Source organism: Mustela nivalis (genome assembly GCF_964662115.1).
Source record: "Mustela nivalis genome assembly, chromosome: 12".
In the NCBI taxonomy this organism is placed as follows: domain Eukaryota; kingdom Metazoa; phylum Chordata; class Mammalia; order Carnivora; family Mustelidae; genus Mustela; species Mustela nivalis.
The window spans coordinates 43,658,489-43,680,701 of NC_139031.1; the positions used below are offsets into that span (position 1 = coordinate 43,658,489).

Consider the following 22,213-nt stretch of genomic DNA (forward strand, 5'->3'; position numbering starts at 1 on the left):
AAAATCGTTTTTAAAAACTAAAGACAGAACTCTAAATCAATGTCCATGACATTTTGTATAGGAGAATAAATAACCCTTTTATTTCTAACACCATTTAATTATATTGCCATTATAGCACCTTTAATTTCTATTGATTATCCCTAGTATGCTCGCAGGCTGGCACAACCTCAGTTTTGAAGCCCTTTCCCTATCTTTGCTGGAGAAGCTGTGAAAGTTAATATTCAATTGCCCAGTTTTGTTTTTTTTTTTTTTTTTTTTTTTTTTTTCATTTAAGGGTGGCCAGGTTACACAGTTTTTGCTAATGAGATATAAAGCTGTCTCTTCCAATTCTTCTTGCCTGGAATACTGACTTTAACCTGGATATACAGCAGCCATTTTAGGTCCATGAGGCAATGATGAGCATGGAAACGAAACCCAGCATGTTAACTGGAGGGGAGCAGAAAGACAGAAAAAGCTGTGTCCCCGATTACATCACTGAACCACTACACCATCCCTTGGAACTTAACTGCTGTGTGATAATAATAAACTATTTCTTTGAGTTACTGTTACGTTCCCATTTCTCTTGCTACGTCTGAGGCCTATTCTTAACTAAGTAAAAGACCCTGCTTCCCTGAAGTTTCATTAAATATTTGTTTTACTTTTTTGCAGGACAGAATGTGTGTGTGTGTGTGTGTGTGTGTGTGTGTGTGTCCAGAGCTGATACAATCTTTTTGCTTCAGTTGTTGACACCATTGAAAACACAAGCTGCCTTTTTTGCTTTTACTCCCTTTGCCTTCTTCATCTTATTTGCTTGTGGGAGGGCAGTTGCAGGCATCTGATGGGTAGAGCGGAATGAAAAAACTGAAGGTTAGGTAGGGGAGGGGAGGGGACAGTGCAGAACAGAAAGCATACACCTGGTAAAATGCTAAGAGGCGCACAATCCCGGAGCACAGTGACCAGTGGAGAGGCTGGCGTGAGAGGAAGTTCTCTGACGAGCCAGGGCTGATCATGTCGTGCTCCTAGAAGCATATGAAGATTGTGGACGTGATTCTGAAGGTAAGAGGAAGGTTTAAAATTTCTTTTACCACAGTTCCAGTGGGATAAAGTTCTTATTTTACCAAGACCACCGTCGCTGGAGAATGGAGAATAGCCTAGAAAGGGTCAAGAGAGAAAACCGGGAAGCTAATAAAGAGACCATAGGAGTGGGGAGGGATTGAGGCCAGGCTAGGAATGGTGTTGGAAACAGCAAGGTAGGTCGAGTTGATTCTAACTTGAAATTAGGACCAACAGACCAGGGCTGGGGTGTTGAGGGAGGAGTGTCGACACAAGTGAGGGCAGATGAAGGCAGCGGTCTCCGAAATGGATGTGCGTGAGGGCAGGATGGAAGGGAGAGGTGAAGGAAGCATCGAGAGACAGAATGGAAACTGGTTATTCCATTAAGACACACAATTTTAGGAGTTTGATTTGCTGGTTGGGAGCTTAGAAGAAGGTTTGCGCTAGAGCTGGATATTCCCCATCGCATAATCTTGAAATGTTCATGGTCTACTTGGTCTTCCCCCAGTGATACTTAGCATTACGTTGGATGGTATAGATGGGTTCTATGACATTAAGCTTCAAGAATGTGGGAAGCAAAGATCTTAGTTAGGGTCAATGCTGGGTTTCAGTGAAGGAAGATTGGGGAGTGTGATTTGAATTCAGTTATAATATAATCCTAAAGTCCTGATTCATAAGAAATTTGTAATTTTGTGGTTGTGGTGGTGGTTTAAGATTTTCTTTATTAATTTGAGAGGGGGACAGAGCAAGCACTTGAGCTCAGGAGCAGGGGCGGGAGGTAGGGAGAAGCAGACTCTCCACGAGCAGGGAGCCTGATGTGGGATTCAATTCCAGGACCCTGGGTCATGAACTGAGCTGAAGTCAGATGTTTGACCGACTGAGCCACCCAAGCACCCAAGAAATCTGTAGTTACTAAAAGAACAGAAACGGCAGAGTCTAGACAGCGATCATCAAATAAGACCTTAGGAAGATGTTGGCTTATTGGTTGATGTTAACAACCGATTGATAACAGCCGAGCAGACGGCCTTAGGGTTTTTCTTGAGCAAACAGAAGTCCTGTGAGATGTTTGTTCCTTGTTGGTTTTCAGTGGAATAGTAGGATGTAGGCTCTCATTGTCCTCAAATATATACACGCCCCATGCTGCTTTCATTTTCTTTATTCGTGCCTCTTTTTCCTGGCTTGGAGCACCATTCATCCATTGTTTTATTGGACAATATTGATTGAATCCCTTCACTGTGCTGTGTTCTGGGGCTATGCAACCTTGGCGGAGTGGCAGTCCTCAGTCCCCATGGAGCTCTCATCCAGTGGGTGGGTAGCTTTATGAACAAACCCTACCAAACAGTGTGATGCATGAGAGCTGGGCTCCAGCTGTGAATAAAGTGTTTCCGGAACAGAAAGAGTTGTTAACTCCAGGGAATGCTTTGGGAAGCGAACGGGGCACGGATGACCTGCCTCCCACCTTCCTCCCCGCCTCCCCTGCAGCCAGTTCCCGCCCCAGATCCTTTTCACTCCAGTTGTACTGAATTCTTCTTTATCTCCCGCTCAGTCCCTTTTTTCTTGGCCCTTTGCTAAGCCACATACCGGGGGGGGGGGGGGGGGGGGGGGGGGGGGATGGATATGGGCACAACTGCCCAGGAGGGAGAGAAGCCGTCACTGGATGCAGGTTGCTGTAAAGACAGTCCCCTGGTTAGCAGAATCTAAAAGATGAAAATGAATAGAAATAGCTGAAGATAAACCAGAAACCAAAAATTAAAAATAAGGTATAAAGGGACGCCTGGGTGGCTCAGTGGGTTAAGCCTCTGCCTTCGGCTCAGGTCGTTATCTCAGGGTCCTGGGATCGAGCCCCGTATGGGGCTCTCTGCTCAGCGGGGAGCCTGCTTCCCCCTCTCTCTCTGTCTGCCCCTCTGCCTACTTGTGATCTCTGTCTGTATCAAATAAATTTTTAAAAAATCTAAAAAAAAAGATATGAAGTAGTTAAAAACAAGATATGAAGTAGTTAAAAACAGAGTAGAATAAAACTGAAGGAAAAATGAAAGAAGAGTTTAAGAGTCCAAAAAAAAGAGTCCTTATTAATAAAAGAGTGAGAAAACTAATAATACTGAAAATAATTGGATGTATTTAGGTTTAGAGCAGAAAAGGCTAAAACTTAAAAATATAATACATATTATATAGCCCTAAAATGTACAATTTTGATGGAAATGTGTTTCTTAATGAGACAATAAATCTTTTTTTCTTCATTAGATTATGACCCCATTGATAAATATTATCTATTGCTGAAATGATACACTCTCATTTTTAGCATTGAGACAATGTTTGAGAAAACTGGTTCACATAAATAAAGATGTGGAAATAGACGAAGTTTTATTGAAGTCCTTAAATCTTCGAACTTCATGTGCATAATGTGCCAAAAATAAACACTGGTAATCTAGCACCAAATAATTATTCTGATAGTTTAAATAGGTCCTATTTCAACTTTATTGCCAGTGAAATAGTGAAAATGACATGATTTGGAAAGATCTATAAGCCAGGCATTAGAGTGACTCACCTGCTCAATTTTTTCAGGTGCACCAAAAAGTTTTACCCAGACTCTGAAAAGATAGGCAGGGCTAAGTGGAGAGAAGTAGGTAGGGGGCGCTATGATGAGGCTCTCAGAAATCCCCAAAATGAGGTGTAAGAAAACCTGGAATGCACCAGACCACCCTGCCCTAAGTGTCTGAGGGGGGAGTCTTATTTATGACAGTCTCCTGTGGTCAACAGAAAATAACCAGACCCTAAAAAGAAGGAAGCCATTAAAGATGTTATCACTAGTCCTTAATCAGTGGTGTTGCTAGTAGAGAAGTCAGAAAGATTTAAGGTTCCTGGTTAACTTTCTGTAAAAGACCAATCCTATAAGTCCTCAGTGCCAACCCTGTTGGGACCCCTCTCAGTCCTGAGAGTTTTTCCCCTGTAGCCTCACCTAATAAACTTCTATTGCTTTACTCACTCTGCTTTGGGCACGAGATTCATTCTCCGACTCCGTTTGACAAGAACCTAGTTCTTCTGCTTTAACTCCTCCATTAAGAGTCTACATGTTAGTCAATCACCACTTGGGAAAACAGAAGCCCTCATATTATATGGCTTCGTCAATATTATTCTTTTCTTTGGGTAATCGGAGCGTGGGGTGGTGGGTGACTTCTTTGCCCATATCCCCCCAAAGAAAGGGAGTTCCCTAAAGCAACAGGAAGGGAGTTCGCCTGTCTCATTGGGACCCTTCAGAGCAAAATGCTCAAGACAGAAGGCTTTGCTTAGCACTTTGATGGGTCTTCCACGGCTGCCTGACCTTCTGTGGCGAGCCTTCCCTTCGCAGACTGAGATGGAAAATGGACACCCATGCAAACATGCAGACCAGTTCTCAGGCCGCTCAGTTTTAGGGATGAGAGTAAAGTTAAAAGTTGGGAAAAGAAGTCATGTAGAATGTCCTGTGTCCATGTGCCACTTGGGAAACCTTTGTGCTGCACATGGAGGGGCACGTCCGGTTCGAGGACTGCTGCTGAAACTCTCAGCTGGGGCCTGCTTGGTTACTTTTGGGTGAGGATAGTAATTCTAGGATTTTACACATTTTCCTGGAGGAGGGGAGATGAGGGGCGCTGAGGCAGACAGTTTGCCAAACTGGTTTTCTTTTCTTCTGGCCACCTGCTAGACTTTGTTTCTCGGAATCCCTTGCAGTCACGTGGGCCGCGTGACTCATTTCTGGCCAATAGAACGCAGGGAAGTGATGCCTACATCTCCAGCTCATTCCCAAAACCTTCTGCACAATTCTTAACAATTTCTCTGTGGTCTTATCAGCCGCTGGATGCAGTGGGTGGTGCGGTGGAGGGTGCTGAGGCTAGGGGTGAGTGGAACCTTGAGATGGAAGGTGCCTGAGTGAGCACAGGGGAGAGTCTCCTCCTCCTCTCCCCCAGTCCCCTGCAGGGCCACCAACCCACACTGCCCTGTGGTGCGACAGGAAGCCATGCTTTCCTGTAATAACCCACAGAGACGTGAGGCTCTTTATTTCAGAACTTGGCACCCCCCCAACAATCAATGTTTACTTTCAAATTTCTGCAAACTGTGTATTCAAAACTATGCAAAGCTTTACTTTCTTTTATAGCATATGGATTCTGGCTGGTGATAAATTGATCTACATGCCTTATTACTGTATTTGCGCTTTAGGCTTTTTATTTTGGGTCAGATGGAAAGGGCAAACCTGCTGGTCTCTAGATTACTGAATCTGCTTATTTCTAAAATACCTCTGGAGTTCTTTTATGGTTTTTGATATTTTATTCCACTCCCTATCATTAATAGGATAAAGTTTTATTTCCATCCAAAGACTTTACAAAAGGAAGGCATATCAGGTACATACACACACATATCTATATTCATGTAAGGATATATTTTTTCTCTAATTTTTGTGGATGGTACTGTAAGTAAAGAATATGCTTTTAATGTTGTTGAATTCATGGTGACTTTTTCTAGTTACACATTTTTTTTTCAAATAATGCTTTCTAAAAGTTGAAGTTTTTTTCATATGAAAATGAAACATTTCTAATACTAATATGGATTGAGGGAGACGGGGCACAGATGGGGGACTGGAAGAAAAACCCCAGTCTAATGAGAAAGCACCTACTAGGTTTTCAGGCTTTATAATCTCTTTATTTAACCTATATAATAGTCCGCTGAGGCAAGCCAGACTTAAAACTCCTGTCCAGGGGCACCTGGGTGGCTCAGTGGGTTAAGCCGCTGCCTTCAGCTCGGGTCATGATCTCAGGGTCCTGGGATCGAGTCCCGCATTGGGCTCTCTGCTCAGCGGGGAGCCTGCTTCCTCCTCTCTCTCTCTGCCTGCCTCTCTGCCTACTTGTAATCTCTCTCTGTCAAATAAATAAATAAAATCTTAAAAAAAAAATAAAACTCCTGTCCATTTCTCTCCTTATTAATGATGACCAAAATCAGAGTATTTTGCAATAGTTATTGCAGAAAAAATAGATACATGTTTAGGCTTTAGACTTATTATTCTAAGGTATGAAGTCTTTGGAGTGGAGATGATATTTCATATGTGAGAAAATGAATTCAGACTATTATTTGGGAAAGGTCAGTTTGAACTACTGAAAAGCTAAAATTTTTTTAACAGCTAAATTCTTGGTTCAAGGTTTCAGAAGTCACAGTTTTATTATATAGGAATATAAAGAGACCAAACTTGGTTAACGGTAGTAATGTTCATTAATTTTTTCCTGCAGCTAAGGTAGAATCAGACGAGTTGTTATAATGAACAAATAATTTGTAACTAGAGCATCACCTGCACTAAGTGGCCTCTTCTTTTTTTTTTTTTTTTTTTTTTTTTGTAAACACTATACCCAACATGGGGCTTAAACTCAGGGCCTCATAATCAAGAGTCACATACTCTGTCCACTGAGCCAGCCCGGTGCCCCTAAGTGGCCACTTTTAAAGAGCCCCAAGGCTGGCCCTGTCCTGCCTGGCCTCTTGCATCTTTTCATACCATTGTCCACACTTTGCCATATTCCATTTCTTCACAGGGCTTTCCTCCATATAACTATTTTCATTATGTAGAATGTCATCCTGGTTCAATCCCACTCACACCACACGCACACACACACACTTTTCTTGTGCACCCATTCTCTTAATTCTGTGACATTTTAATTTATAATTAAAAATTTTTACAAAGCCGAAGTAAGTCTCAACCTATCTAAAGGATCACAAGAATCTCTGAATATGCAGGTTCCAAATCCGCATTTACGGCATATTGAAGACACACACATTTGCCGGGCAACTGCAATGTGAACTTCTTCCAGCAGGTGGCGGTGGTGTGTAGGAAGAAAAGAAGCACTCCGCGACAAGGGTCAGGATAGTCGAGAGGAGGCTGGCTGAAAACCTTCTCTTTGAGTCTGCAATCATGTACTGGGCTCCTCTACTTTTCAGGCACCGCCCTAAGTGTGCAGTGGATCCAGTAGGAGCGAGGCAGGGACCGCACAGTCTTAGGGGAGAATGTGCCCTTGTCTATCAGGCAGGCCATTCATTCCTGCCGCTTTTGGAAAACAACTCAAAACCAAATCCCACACCTTGTGCACTGCTGGTGGGAATGTAAAATGGTACAGCTGCCGTGGAAAACAGTAGAGTAACGCCTCAAAAAATTAAAAATAAAATAACAATATGATCCAGTTCTACTTCTGGGTATATAATTTAAAGAATCAAAAGCAGGAAGCAACCCAAGAGTCTGTAGACAGAAGGACAGATAAGCAAACTGTGGGATAGCCACATAATAGACTTTTATTCAGCCTTAAAAAAGCAGGAAATTCTGCCACAAGTGACAGCATGAATGAACCTTGAGGACATTATGCTAAGGGACACAAGCCAGTTCCAAAAAGATGAGAATTGTATGATGGCGTTGGTATGAAGTACTGCAGAGAGTCAAGTCATCAAATTCAGGAGACAGACAGGAAGAATGGTGGCTGCCAAAGGCTGGGGGAGGGGGAATGAGGAGTTACCACTTAATGGGTATAGAATTTCAGTTTAACAAGATGAAGAAAGTTCTGGAGGTGGACGCTGGTGACGACTGCACAACCCAAGACCACGGAACTGTATGTTTAAAAATGGTTAAAATGGTAACTGTGTGTATTTTACCACACACACACACATCCCTCCACAGCAAGTCCTCTGCCCCAAATGCCTGCAGCATTTGCCATCATTGTAAGGACACAACGAAATTCCTAAGGCAAACCTATACACATTTCCCGGAAGCACCCCTCAGTATAAGACCTGTAAAGTGTGTATTTGCAATGGCTTGGCTATTGTAATAGATGTGATCATCGATCAAATTTGATTTCTTCAGCAATTGTGACCCTTCACAGGTGCAGGGGAAAAAAAAAAGCAACAAGAACAATTGTTTATGGACTATCTATCTGGGCCAGGCTTTCTACTTTGTGTTATCTCATTTAACTTTAATAAAAGTTTTTATTAAAACTTTTATCTCATTTAACTTTTATTAAAGTTAAATGAGAGCCAGACCAGAGCCAGGATCTGGTCATTATTCTCACTCAGCAGGTAAAGAAACAGAGGCTCAAATTTCGGGATATAACCCAAGATCCAGAGCTAGTAAATGTCAATGACGTGAGGGGGTGGATCCGAATTCTGACTGCAGGAGATACTCGCTGTGTGGTCTGGTTAGGAGCCTGGAGTCCTGGGTTTCAGTGTCCCTTTGGACACTGAATGCAGAGCTTTTCAAATGTGAATGGAGAGTGTGAGGATGCCCTGGGGCCCTCTGGCCTGGTGAAAAATCCAGTTCTGGACTGGGTTGGGCAGATGATTCTATGATTCTCCTGAGCTCACGGGTGACAGCAAGGTGCTGGAGCACTGTTCCAGGAGCCAGGCTTTCCTCTGCAGAGGTTCCCAGACTTTCTGTCTTAGGAGCTTTTTCTCGGGACTCCAAGGCGAAAGACATTTCTCTTCTGAGTTTTAAGTTGTTAGCTTCACACAAAATATTCGGTGTTCTGTTCTTAGAACTTAGTAGCCATTTGAAAAAATTGTATAGATAAATTGAAGGAAAACTTTGGTAAATTAATTCTATTCTTAAATAACCGCCATTATTTGCCAGTAGGATATAGGTGCACCCCAGCCCTGCACAACTTCTGACACCTTGGAATCAGTGTGGACACCACCACCTTCATTTCCTGCCCCATATCAGTATTTTGTGTGTGATACTCACTCTTTAGCACAACAGTCAAAAACTCAGCTTCAAAAAGATAAGACATTCTGAAATTGTGAACCGCCTGGCGCTGGTAGTATCAAGTATTGCTGTGTTTCCCTCAGAAATGTAAAATATCCCACGGCACCCCAGGGTTCCTTGGTGCACAGTTTGGGAAGCGTAGCTTTAATGCACTCTTAATTGTGTTAAAGAACAGTAGGGAGGAGCCTGGAGAAGACTTCTGATTGGGAGCCAAGGGATGCTTTTACTTTGTGACCTCAGCCGGTTGCCAGGGTCTTGGGACCCTTTTCTGACCAGAGCAGGGACTGATGAGGGAACAGTAGGCAAGCTGAGGATAAAGCAGAAGTTGAAACCCCACAGCCCTGCCCCCTCAGATAGGATATGTGTGCCATTCCTCATTCCTGGCTGTCCTAAAGCTAAGGCAAGGAAAAAATGAATAGTTAACTAGTAGAGATCACAGTCCTGCCGGACATGAGTCTGCCTCAGTTGGCACGAGTCCTGGTGATTGACAAGGAAGAAGCTTTCTTATCAACAGCCTGACTTCCAGAGACCCATAACTCAGTTTCCTGAAGGGTTCACATCACCTTTCCCCCCATAAAATTGAGGAAGGCTGAGGCAGAAGGAAATGTAAATAAAATTGAATTTCTTTGAAACCTGCAGCCCATTGATAAGGACCTGTGACAGGAGGAAGGGGACATTCCTCCAGGAAGCTCCCAACTATCCTACTGCTAATGCCTTACTAGAGGGGTGAACAGCCTTAACTTGACAATGGCAAGGTCTCTGGGATCCTGTGAGTCTTCTTTAACATATGAAAATTCTTTCTCAGAAAACTCCCTTTTTCCCTACCACCCGCAGCCCCCTAGCATATAATCAGCCGTCCCTCACAGCTCCCTTCCAGCAGCTCTTTCTGCCCACGGTCCCGTCCTGGAGGTTTAATAAACCACCATTTTGCACTAAAGATGCCTCAAGAATTCTTTCTTGGTTGTCGGCTCCAGACCTCACCCCACCACACCTCACATCAACTCTCACAGTGTCTTCTTCGCAGTAGTTGCTCAATAAAGAGCTGTACATCCAACACCTTATAAAAACATCTTAATTTCCAGGAGGCTGGGGAGGGTGGAGTTTTTTTTTTTTTATTTTGAAATATCGGAAACATTTTCATATGTGAAAGAAGCATGCCGGTGTTTTACTAGTAATTTTGAAAGGACGCGTACATAGTGGAGACATTTGTCCCATGGAATTCCAGAAGGACAGGAATATTAATAAGCAATGGACAAGGACTCAGAACAAAAGAGTCGAGTCCAGTTCCAGGACAAGTGCTGACTACCTGTGCAGATTTGGGCACAATTGGGGTACAATTTACATTGGTTTCTTTATCTGTTTCCTGAGAATCATCATAGCTGCTCTCTCCCATGAGATATTTAAGAGGGTACCGCATAGGAATGCACTTTTTGGGTTGGGAATTCTAGCCATCATGGCCATGGTCCTCTCTCCAGCCCCTCTGCAGAATGTTGACATGACTGTGTCCTATGTTCCACAGATGTCATCAGCTCCCAAAAGCCTGAACCAGTAGGGAGATCCCTGCCCAAGGTCACTATTTTAATGCTGGGGCTCAAATGTTATCCAGGTAATTTGGAAGGAAGCACTGGGAGTAGACAAGGAGACCCTCAATCTCTATCCATTTGAGAGGTAACAAATTAGGCATTATAAGTCAATATATTTAATGAATATTGATTCTTTTTGGGGACAGAAACTTTCACCTTCATCTGAGGAGCAAAAGAAAATGGATGTCAGCAGAATGGCAACTACTCTTATTCTTTTGCGGGGGACAACCATATGGAATGACTTGCCCTTAAGGATGGAAATTCCAAACTCAGAGCCTGACATGTGTCCCTAGAACAAGAGCCGCACCTCAGAATCTCACCTCAGTATCAGGATGAATCACTGGTCCCACCCACCCAACTCAGCTGTCCCCCTCTCCCCTAATCAATGAGACCTCAGGGGTTCTACCAAACCTATCTTGTGAGAATCAGATTCAAGAACATCCAGCCATTAATCCCCAACGTCTTCCTTGGGTTGACAGTTTCACTATTCTTGATTTTAGCTATATCGTTAAATTTAAAAGAAACCAAACACAAATGGTGGGACTGAAGAGTTCGAAGTGACTGGTTGTGTCAAGTCAGAGTTCTTTAGAGGAACGAGTGACAGAGATACAAATTTAAGGAATTGGCTCATGGATTGTGGGGTTTGACATGTTTGAAATCTGCAGGGCAGGCCAGCAGGCTTGAAGCTCAGGCAGTGTTTCTATGCTGCCATCTGGAGGCCAAATTTCTTCTTCTTTGGGAAACTTCAGTTTTTGTTCTTAAGGTCTTCAAGGGACTAAAGGAGTTCCACTTACATTATGCTTCACTCAAAATCTGTTGACTTCGGTGTTAATCACATCTTAATAATACTTACTCAGCAACATCTGTACTAGTGTTTGTTCACACGATTGGGCACCATAGCCTACCCAGGTTGACAAATAAAATTAAGCCTCACCATTGGTGTCTAAAAATGACTGAGTCCCTCAAAAACAGTCCCAAATCAGCTACTTATCATAATTCCGCCGCTACCACTGTAAGATGAATAAAACCTAGAGGGAGAAAAAAGAGGAACTTTTACAGGTAAGTGTCTTAAGGAAATGAAATACTCAGGGCCCTCCTCCAACATCCCATATCTGGGCTTGCTGACCCCACACCATGAGTGGGAACATCTGAGTGGGTGTGGGAACATCTGTCTGTGTGTGCTCACCAAAAGGCGATCAGTCTTTGGGATGATGTACCCTTTACAGCAACACTTCCTTCTCCACTAGGGCAAGATCCTTCTGAATAACACCCTGCTTTTTTGGATTTGGAATTGAAGGAGGTTATGGAACTCTGGGAAAATAAGCAATGCAAACAGACAAATCAGGGAAAGGAAATGTCCTCCATTCCCCTTCCTGCCCCCTCCCTGAGCCAGACTATGGACCAAATCAACCCCTGACAAGAGGTGAATTTGGTGCAAGGTGTTCCTGGAAATATTTTGCCTTAGTGCTTAGTGAAACGTGCCATCCCCCGCCCCCAAACATGTGGTACTTAGTTGTATTAGGAGGTGATTTCTGACTAACGGTGGGTGGGAGCTTCTGAGAAGAGCTAAGCTACCCCACACCCTGATCTCTCAAGCTCTCATTCCATCCTTAGGGACTCGAAGGTTCCCGTGGGCTTCCTGAAGCTTGGTCAGGGTCCTGCAGGTCCCATGCCGATGCCTCTCCGGCCTCCCTGAGACACTCCCCACTGGGCCGGAAACACGAACCATTCATTGTCATTCCTTCCTGCAAGACCGTCCAAAGGCTTCCCATCAACAGGACAATGAAGGTCTGTTTCCTCTGGGGGCCTGCACGGCCCTCCAGGATGCGCCCACCTGCATTTGGCCAGTTTCATTACCCCGAAGCTTGCATTTTTTATCTCTTTAGATCTTACCTGGCTATTTCTGGTCTATTTCTTTTGTTGTTTCCTTCCTCTGCTGGGTTGCTTTTTCTTTTGTCCACCCTTCCTATCCGTTTTCCTCTGTCGTCTCATCCTTAAGCCTTTCTGGGCCACTCCTAGGTGTGACCGCTGCCCCCCCGAATGGGTACCTGGTATTGCAGGCATCACATCAAATCCTATGGACTTCTGTGTTTCCCCTTCCTCACAGAGGACAGAAACCATTCAGCCTCCTCGCAGCAGCTAATAAAGTCCTTGCCCCAGAGTGTGCAGGTACCTCTTCAGTTGAAAAACTAAAAAGGGGTACTTTGCAAATGCTAATTTAACTGAGCTGGCGGGGAAGCCCAGTTCTTCTTTCCCACACTTGCAGGGCTCATGGACTGAATAAACCGCGTGCTGTTAGAGGAAAGCTCAGAGGTCAGAGAGGCGGAAGGGTGGTGGGGTGACAGGTGGATGGGAACAGGGGCTGGCATGGCACTGGGTGACCCTGAGGGGCCCTGGAGGGGGCGTGGCTGGAAGCCTGGTGAAGGGAATGAGGAGGAAGTAGAGTGGAGGGAGCAGAAATTGAACCCAAGAATTGAGATTGGAGGTCAGTGATTCTGAAACATTTCTATAGAGCTGAAAGGATCAGTGTGTGTGAGTGTGTGTGTGTGTGTGTGTTGAGTATGGGCTCTTGTGCCTGCACACATGTGTGTGATTTCATGTAGCACAGTATCTGTTGGTGAGACCACAGACACCAAGAGAACGTGGGGAGGAGAAATGAACTAAAACTGAATTAATATCTTGAGGAACCAGAGGTTTCTAAAGCAGATCTCAATTACTTGTCCCATCAACCTGGCAAGGAAGGTCTAACAAATCGTTTTTACAGACAAAGACATTGAGGCGAAGGGAGGCTGAGGAACTTGCCACAGAAGGTGTAGCTGGGGAATGACCAAGCTGTTAGTCTTCCTAGTCATACCCCCGGGGTGTAGTTCCAGAGCGCCCCATTGCATTACATGTCCTCCCCAGGTGTCTCTCTGTGCTTGAAAATTAGGTGTGTAGGCTTTTTCTACAGAATGGTCCTGGTGAAAGTTTAAATTGCTTTGCCTCCTCTAGTGGACTCTATCAGAAAAACATAACTACTCTGGATCGTGGGTTAAAGAGGAAACCTCTAGTATTTTTCCTCTGAGGTTCAGCATCTCTCACTTGCCTGATCCTGTTCTCTTTACTGGACTGAACTTAGGGTCTGGAGTTGGCCTTCAGCCAACATTCTGGACGGGCATCTTTGAGGTTATAGTCTTCCCTTTCTCCAGTGCCCTTGGTGTGAGCAGCTTTTCCTTGATGTGGAAGAGTAAGTCACTTACTGGGTCCTTTGGATTCAGATTTAGCAGGTTTTGCTGAGGCTAAATTTATTGTTACTGCTAAATTGAAAAAGGGTCACGCAAGCAGTGAAAATGCAAAAACCTCTTTTACTCTTTTCTCTTTCTGGCTCCTCACCCCATGGCTACTCTGTGCGTGCTTGTGGTATATTAGGAGTTGAGGTTTTATGAAATTCGTCACTCATGCCAGACTGAAGCGTTTGGTAAGGAGCGAATGGAATTTATTCACTCCAAGTGAACTCCGACTGAGCCCGTCCCCAGGGTCTCTGGGCAGGGGAAGCCATGCCAGGAAGTCCCAAGTAGAAGACCAACGTTGTTCAACAGAATGCATAAAGAAAACCAACTTTTACTGAAAAGCTTCTATTATTTTGTACTTCCTTTATGAACCTCTTTGCTTTTGCTCGTGTGTCCCTAGGACTGAAGTGCTTGCTTTCCATTCTTTTTCTTTTCTTTTTTTTTTTTTTTTCAAAGCAAGCTCAGATGTCACCTCCTTTTTGAGTTCTTCTAAGACCTCCCTGGCAGCACTTAGTCTCTCCCTAACCCCAACTCTTCCAGGTCCCGGAGCCGTCATTTATCTAGCACATAGGAGGTCATCATATTTTGCTGACAGCTTCCTCTAGGATGATGTGAGCTCTGGGAAGCCTGGGACCATGTCTTACTTTATCGCTGAACCCTCAGTGCTCAGAAAACAGCAGATGATCCCAAAATACCCAAGGAATGCAGGAATAAATTAATATAACCCCCAGAAGTTCCAAATAAGAAAACTGCCCCTAAGAGCTCTGACATAGGTTCCAAAATGACACAGTCAGATCCCGGGCCAGGTCCTCCCAGCGTTTTGAGAGAGTTTACCTGGTTAACACTCACGTAGCCTTTAGACCTTGGTGCAAATATCATTCCTTTAAGGAAGACTTTTCTGACCACCTTCCCTCCAAGATGAGGCCAGGCTCCCTGGTTACAAGTTCCCATAACCCTGGCTTAGTCAGTATAAATACTTAATTGAATTATTTATGCTTCATCCCATCCTCCTGGACGCTGAACTCCCGGTGAGCACTTTCCACCGCTGTGTCTGGTGTGTGTCCCGTCCCTGTGTTCAAGAAGTGTTTGTTGAATGGATGTGGTAATTAAATTTTACACCAAAAGAAGAACATAGAACTTGGAGTCAAAGACCGTGACAGCAGTGTGGTTGACCTGGAACGACAGGTTGGAGTGAAGTGAGAGCAGGAGAGCAGCGTGCCTTCAGTCCACCTGGAGGCAAGGTGTGGGGGCTGGGGCTGGGCGGAGGGCCTGAGAGCACCTGCTGTGCGGGGGGCGGGGGGGGGGTGTGGACTCACAGAGGGCGGGGCTAAAGCGAATGCTGGGAGGGAAGGGTCAAGGGCTGAGGCAGGTACGCAAGCAGTCTGCCAGAGGAAGTCCTTATCCGAAGAGGGACACAGCACCTTCTCAGGGATTTTGGTGCAAAGACGACACGGTTCGAACCCCAGGGGTTATACTTACTAGTCGTGTGAGACTTGGGCTCGCTCTTTTCTGAGACTGTTTCCCCTTCCTGCTGCCTGTGAGTGGGACTGTTGTGAAGAGGACGAAACGGGGGCCCATGGAGAAAAGCATCCAGCACAGGGCAGTTGTCAGACGGTCTCATCTCTCCATTTTCTCCCCTTTCAGCTGAGTCTTCTCTGTGCAGCCACGGCTGTGGCTGGTCACTTAGCCTGGCTCTCTCAAAACCAAAAGCATCTGAGCACAGGTTTGCCTATTGATTGGAGTTTCCTGTCCAGAGCTTTCCCAAGCATTGCTGGAAATCTAATTCCATTATTGTGGTTATTTAACATCTGGCGTTTCACTTGGAGTTTCTGAACCCTCCTTCCTGTCTCTGCCCCATGAAGAATGCTAAGGTATCTTCCAACTTAAAATCACCTGCTACACTATACCCAATCCAACTGCTTGGATGGTAGATTGTTTCCATCCACAGCCTCCAAAATTAGGTACCTTTATATTTCAAGCCTTTGCTCCGTATTAAAGTAGGCACTGTCCACAGTGCCACCAGCCACATTTCAAGTGCTCAGGAGATATAAGGTGGCTAGTGCCCACCATACTGAACCTCACAGACTTAGAGCATTTCTATCAATACAGGGAGTCCGGTTGGTCAGTGTGGGTTGGCACTTCCAGATAATTTGTTCATACAAAGCACCATGATAAAGGAGCCACGTTGTTAGGAGCCAATCATGTCTGAATGGTGAACGTAATTTCTGTGCTGGAATTCTCTTTCTGTGGACCTCTCTTCCTACTACCCCTGATTAGGGTTGAGCTTGCAATGAAATGGGCCACAGAACATTCTGCCTTTTGCCAAGTATTGTGTACTTGAGGTTGGGTAGAGAGAAGATTTGGGGTGAGATTTATATGGTACACTCATACACACACGCATGCAATTGAGGGATTGATCATGGAGCCTACGTCTTTAAATCTCTTGTGACAAATCAAGAATACTCTTTTTTTTTTTTCCTTTAAAATTAATATCTGAGGCTAATGGGAATTTTATTGCAGAGGTGGGGTTTGGTAAAATCAGGCATGGATTTTCCTTTACTCTGCTCTAGCTGAAGTAATGCTTGACAGTACTAAAAAGTATAAATATTTGTACTGTTGGCAAAAGTACATGGCTCCTTCACCAAATACCCAAATGGAGAAATAAAATAAAATAAAATAAAAGCTTCCTCTCTGTTTTGGGTCGTTAGAGCAAAGCTCTAGGAGGGGATTTATAACTACACAGTTACAAATTATGAATGTGCATTTGTTCAAGAACTACACCCTGTTGATTTGCTATTTAGTTTTTTTATTGCTGGCTTTTTGCTTTGCTCTATAGGAGACGGGATGCGGATTTGGCGGCTGCTCAGACTGAGGAATCACCAGGGACGATGTTCCTATTCAGAAATGCATGGGGTATATCAAAGACAGAGCTTGCAAACATGTATATTAAAACCCATCCATTACCCACACAATGAAAACCTGCATCCCACTCAACACGGGAGGCTTGGGGCTGAGTGTGAACCAAGGACTCTCACGTTGGAGGCGGTTGAAGGAATGCTTGTCCTCCCTAATTATCTCGTTCCTGTGCTTTCTAACCCTGCTCAGCAAAGTCCTCAGGTTTCCCTAAAGGCTAAAGAAGGTGATGGGGAGGTAGGGAGGAGAGTGGAAATGGGGGGCTTCCCACCATACTCTCATTTAGCACCTCTGCCGCTATGTGTTCTACATATTAGACTCCCCAGTATCATTTCCTTGCAAAAAAAAAAAAAAAAGAAAAGAATCCCTCAAACCCTTGACAATGGAAGCAAGAAGCTTTCCTGGGGGATTAAGGGATTAAAGGAAGGGCAGAACTGACCATAGTGCTTGTTTCCTTTCTGAATAGAAGCCTTAGAGCAGGGGCACCTGGGTGGCTCAGTGGGTTAAAGCCTCTGCCTTTGGCTCAGGTCATGATCTCAGGGTCCTGGAATCGAGCCCTGCATCAAGCTCTCTGCTCAGTGGGGAACCTGCTTCCTCCTCTCTCTCTGCCTGCCTCTCTGCCTACTTGTAATCTCTGTCTGTCCAATAAATAAATAAAATCTTTAAAAAAAAAAAAAGAAGAAGAAGTCTTAGAGCAGTGGAGATTGACCAGGATGCCTGGAACCCTTCACGTGTAGAATGGCTCATTTCAGCAAATGTGTGGAATTCATTTTTGTTGCTACTACTGTCTGTCAGATGGAGCACAGAATCATGTGGTTGAACACAGAGCCACATGGTTGTGTGCCGGGATGGGTACGGAGGGCAACGTGTGACTGGGGAAAGAATGAAAGGATCACAAGTCAAGAAAAGAGCTACTTCCCAGAATGCATAAGAATTGACACCAAGACATTGTAATAGCATTGACCAGGCCAGTAAAGGGTTGTATCAGTCACTACGCACTAAAGGATAACCTCATCAGCACTGCAGAAATTAGGGAAGATGTCTTTTTAAAAATTTCCTGAAGCAGGTACCCCTGTCTTATTAATGTTCACCTTTTATTTTATTTTATTTTATTTTTTTGACAGAGATCACAAGTAGGCAGAGAGGTGGGCAGAGAGAGAGGGGGAAGCAGGCTCCCTGCTGAGCAGAGAGCCTGATGCAGGGCTCGATCCCAGGACCCTGAGATCATGACCTGAGCCAAGGCAGAGGCTTTAACCCACTGAGCCACCGAGGTGCCCCGGTGTTCACTTGTTAATTTCATCAATCATGCTGCTAAAGGAGCCGGTCAGTGAAAGTGGGGATGACAGATGATATTGGAGTAGCACTGCAAAAAATGGTGAAAGATTTGCCTCGGCTCATAGAAGCTCCCTTGCCCTTAGCACAGGCAGCATCTGTCTCTCAGGCACCTTGAGGGGCAGACTTACAAGGAAGCAAATGAAGCTATTCGTGGCCCCCTGCTGGTAATGGATGGTCCATTTGCTCTTCAGGCTGTGGTTCTAGAGCTCTTAAGAGCAGTCTGGACTTGACCATCCTCACTCTGGAGGGTGTTTCAGACACTTTCCCCTGAGATGGTCCCAGGACCCAGGACCAGCCCGGAGGAGGTACCCTGGGGGCCCGGCCACAGCTATGAGTTGAAGAAGTTTCTCTACAGCAGTCATTCCTCCACAGCTGGCTGCCAGGATCATAGCATAAGGCAAGCAGTTCGTCCTTAGCTGTACAAAACTGTCAAGAGATTAGGAATTTTTGTAACAGGAGGTCCTAGAAAACCTGGCAAATGTGAATTCTTCTAAGACTCAGGCAGAGGTGAGCATGGGCTCTGAGGGCTTTGATCCCAGAAGACAAGCCGACTCACCTAGATGTCACCTGGAACAGCAGGAATGACTTGGGCCTTGATGAGTCTCAGTCCACACTGTTCCTGTTTACCTCAGCCAGTTAAGGCATATGATGTACAAGGAGGCTTGCATTCTCAGTGGTGTGACCCACAAGACCTTGGGCTAGAGACAGAGGGATGGACCAAAACTCTGCAGGCCCAAGGTCAAGGCTGATGGAAACTATGTCTTATAGCTCATGGCTCCTAGCCTAAGCTGTTCTGTAAAGTCCACAGACGGCAAAAGGGACTCGAAGTACACAGAAGTTCCTTCTGTGATGAGAAAAAAAAAAGATGCCTTCACATATAATCAATGAGGAACCCAATTGCTATTGTAATAATAATAATAATGATAACAATAATACACATATATGAATAATAAACTGTTCCCACTAATTACATGGTCAAACCAACATCTTAACTTTTCTCTAGTCATTTTACCAGTTCTCAAACCTTGATCAAGGATAATGGGCATTTTCTCCCCATTCTGCATAACCACTAGGGGGAGCACGTAAGTCGACAATGCAGCCTCCCATAAAAGCAGAGACCCTTGGTGCTGGAACCCAGCGACCCGTCCCAACCCCTCAGGCTGGAAGTGCCCTACTCCAGGGTCTGTGAGGTCACCTCTTAAGCCGTGAGGTTACTGGGCAGCTGCCCTTCCCTCCGACTCCACCATTGATTCTGAGCAGAGAGGACTTGATAACAGCAAACACTGCTCTTGGGGAGGTGGGCTGCACATTTGGAGAACTCTCCGCAGCCAACTGGAAGACCTGGGGTCCTGAGCACAGCCCAGCTTGTTGTAGCTGGTGTTTGCATTCAGCTGTAGTGACTATCTGGTCCTTTGCAAGAGTCAGTGACCTTGTGTGCCTCCAGGAGGGCATATGGCATGGCAGCCTTGCCTTGTGGGGCTTGGCTGCTGGCGAAGTTCATTCACCCACTTATTCGCTGATATTTCTTGAGCATTTAGATCACGCTAAACTCTATACCAGGTACAGGGTGGAAGGGGTGCAGAATCAGATGGGGGGGAGGGGTGAGGAGCGTCCCTGGCGGCAGCAGGACATTGTAGTGTCGCACATATTAGGGGACACCACACATGTTAGGAACTGTCACAAGACCAAGGCCCCCGGAGCCCAGAGGATGGAGGGATCACTCCCAAGCTCCAGATCTTTGCTTTCATTTTAAGTCAGGAGAAGACGTTAAGCAGAGGTCTGACATGGTCAGATTTGTGTTTTGAAAAAGGTCACTCTGGGGTGCCTGGTGGCTTAGTTGTTAAGGGTCCGCCTTCTACTCAGGTTAGGATCCCAGGCGCCTGGGATGGAGCCCCAGTCCGAGTATGTCGGATTCTGTGCTCAGTGGGGAGCCTGCTTCTCCCTCTGCCTCTGCTTGCTGCTCCCCCTACTTGTGCTCACTTGCTCTCTGTCAAATAAATACATAAATTCTTAAAAAAAAAAAAACAAAAAACCCAAACCAAGAAAAATGTCACTCTGGCTGCAAAGTGAAGAATGGGTAATATGGGAACTAGAGTGGAATAAGCAGACAAAAATCATCTGCTCACTACCCTAAAGCGTAGGGTCTGCTCCCCATCATCAAATTTGGGGTGTCCGGAAGTTGAACATATTACTTATGTACTTACTCAAAAATTATACTCCACAGAGAGGGTGGGGAAAAGTCACTAAAAGGAACCACTTATGTATTGCATTTTTGTCTGGATCACTGAAAAATCTCCTTCTTTAACCTTCTCTGACATCCAGACACTGCTTTTAGGGGGGTTTTCAGAACAATTTCATACTCTACAAAGAGCTCTGGGTTAGGAGTTCAGAGACCTGAATTCCCATCTTGGCCTCTCCTCCAAGTCTATCTCCCTGGCTCGTTAGCTTTCTTATAATGGCTTTTGAGGATGAAATAAGATGACAGAGGAAAAAAGGGCAAACAAACACAAAGGCTCAGAACATGCTGTTCCTTTTGTGAAAGACCTTCTTTAAGTTGCGTTTAGTACATTTTAAATATACTTTATATATGATTTGGTGGATAGATATTAAAGTGTGTATTGTTTTTCTGAAGCTCTCACATAAAAGGCTCTGGAGTTTGCTGTTCTATCCAACCCTGAAAATTCACAGCCTCAGGAGGAAGAGTGACATTGGTGAGGATGGGTGTGATGCATTCCCTTTTCTTTTTCTTCTTCTCGGTGAGTCTCCTGAAGAAGGAGGGCTCTCATCTTATTGGCAGGATCTGCTACTGTAAGTTACCTGTCCTTTTCTTCTTGTGAAATGCAAGTTGATACCTGGGATTTTCGAGGGCAGAGCTCCTTCAACTGTGAACACATTTATGCATGAAGAGTCTTCTGCCTTGACTTTGTGGGTCAGGGACTACAGTCATCCCAGGGATCTGAAACCTCCATATAGAGACGAACTCCTCAAAGCCAATTCAAAGCAGTCCTGTGTCTAGGCGAGCGGGAGGAGAATATTCTCTGCTCATCAAATTCTCTGCCTTTGAGAGTTTTGGAGTAACGTTTTCACGCTTGACCAATCACAAGTGGCAAGGGAGCGTCATTTCCACAAGATGACAGAGGGTCTACAAAGTCCATCATGGAACTAGCCTCTTACCCTCAGCTAGGAAAAGTAAGTGCTCGACGAACATGCTATCTCAGTCTATCCTTGTTTTAAGAATCAGCCCAGGACAACACAGGCTTGAGAGGGAGAATTCACTTCATTGGACTTAAAAGGAAATACTGCTTGAGTCCTTTATGGTTCTATCCCCATCCTTCAATACCAGGTCCTTTCTGCCTCTCCTAGTTGATAATTAAACATGTGAAGGAGGCTGTGTGATCTCAGGCAATAGCTTTTAAAGAGGGCCTGGATTTAAAGAAAGGCACCAGTCCTGTTGTGGTTTTTGAACTTGAATTTTTTTTAAAATTTTTATTTTTTTAAAAGATTTTATTTATTTATTTGACAGGGAGAAACAGCGAGAGAGGGAACACAAGCAGGGGGAGTGGGAGAGGGAGAAGCAGGCCCCCTGCTGGGCAGGGAGCCCGATGTAGGGCTTGATTCCAGGACCCTGGGATCCTGACCTGAGCAGAAGACAGATGCTTAAAGACTGAGCCACCCAGGCTCCCCACTGTTGGTGCTTTTGAAAGACAGCTAAGTGTCTCAGGTCTGGTGCCTCCTCATGTCAGGTAGCCTGGGGTTGGTGGATGCCTTCAGAAGGGACAAATGGCCAAATGGTTTGCCAGTTCTGTTGGGGTCTTTAATCTGGGCCTTCTTTCTGAATGGGCTCCATCCAGTGTAATGCTTTTATTTTCTTAATTACGTTTTGTCGCAGGTGGGAAGTTATTCACAATACACCGAGAACTATTTTCATCAGAATGTATCTTCATTATTAAGCCTCTACTTTACCTGCCCGGAAAAGGGTCACATGGGTCAAGGGGAGTAAGGGAGATTAGACTTCAATCCACATCACCCCTGTGATGTCCAGGGTTGGTTGAAAGTTTGCTTGGCTTTGTCGTCATTGCTTGGTAAATGCTCCTTGGCAGCTAGGACTGTTACTAAGGCCATTCCCAGAAAGAGGAGGGCTGGTCTTTCAGTTAAGCCTGCACGAGCCATGGGATCTCCTTATTAGAAGTCCTTCTTTAGGAGCTGAGTCTTCAGCTCAAATTCTATATAACAGCTACCCATTTAATACCCAGGCAGTAGGGATTTGGCAATAGAAAAGACTCTGAGAATGTCTTAAAATTATCCGAGATAATTTTATGTATTTT

At 44.9% G+C, this 22,213-nt stretch overlaps 1 long non-coding RNA gene across 2 annotated transcripts in view; it reads left to right on the forward strand.

Annotated features, from left to right (window-relative positions):
- Positions 1-784: 784 nt before the first annotated feature.
- The window catches only part of LOC309844684, a 98,772-nt gene continuing 77,343 nt past the window's right edge, over positions 785-22,213 (forward strand). The window contains exon 1 of one of the 2 annotated variants that reach the window (XR_014300819.1): positions 785-1,035. This is a non-coding gene — a long non-coding RNA (uncharacterized lncRNA). The remainder of the gene's footprint in view (positions 1,036-22,213) is intronic. The other variant, XR_014300820.1, reaches the window with a different exon arrangement.